Raw genomic sequence first — 1177 nt, 5'->3', positions numbered from 1 at the left:
GATTAGACCAATATTTTAGACCAAAAGCTTCAGCGCTGTCAATGTTAAAATATAGAAGAATTATTTCCAAATACAAAAATATCTCTCATCTATTCCAGTCATCTTGAGTCAAGGTGCTAAGAATTACATTTTCCAAGCACAAACACACAGGCAATACATAACCCAAAGTGATAACCTCTACGTGGTTGCTTGAAAAGATAAAATAGAAACCAAATCTCCCTCACATTACACCTTACTATCTTAAAAATATAATCCTAGATATGATATACCTGAGAGAAGAGAGGGATGGTCATGGCTGGAATGCCTTTGATCATAGGTCTGCTGAGTTAGAGCTGACCAGGGCTAAACAACAACAACAAGAGACACACACACACACACACTTACAATAAATATTTCCACAATTTGACAGAACTCAGCTCTGGATTTAAACCACATTAATTGGAAAAATAACGAGATGAATCTTTCTATTATCTTAGACAAACACTTTTTCCTAGAAAAAGTGATGGCAAATCTCACCACCACCAGAAAGCAGATGAATATGAGGAAATTAAAATCACATCTTCCTATCCCAAAGACACAATGAAATGCATCACAAGCAGTCATTTCACCTCTCTCTTTCTTTCTCCAAAAGCATACCACACACACACTCAAAGATACTTATATACACACTAATATATTGCAGAAACAATATCTCTGCTGACCAAGCTTAATAATACAAAGAGATTTCGAATTGTCTCCTTTACTTTCTCGGCCCAAAATATGCATTGACTGAACTCCCTGTTTCTTAATCACTGTATCTAACGCTATTATAGTTTTTCTGATGCTTAAAACATAGGAAACTAGTTAAACCCACTGTGACATATATATATATATATATATATATATATATACACATACATAATATATATACATTACATAAATATATATACATACACACATGCACGCACATATACACACACACACACATATATATACATATGTGTGAGGATATATGTACATACATATATATGCATATGCATATATATATATATACATATATATATATATACATATATATGCATATGCATATATATATATACATATACATATACATGCATATGCATATATATATATACATATACATATATATGCATATGCATATATATATATATACATATACATATATATGCATATGCAT

Source organism: Octopus bimaculoides, chromosome 17, assembly GCF_001194135.2.
Source record: "Octopus bimaculoides isolate UCB-OBI-ISO-001 chromosome 17, ASM119413v2, whole genome shotgun sequence".
NCBI lineage: Eukaryota > Metazoa > Mollusca > Cephalopoda > Octopoda > Octopodidae > Octopus > Octopus bimaculoides.
The sequence above is the reverse complement of the archived record's forward strand: the minus strand, read 5'-3'. Positions refer to the sequence as shown.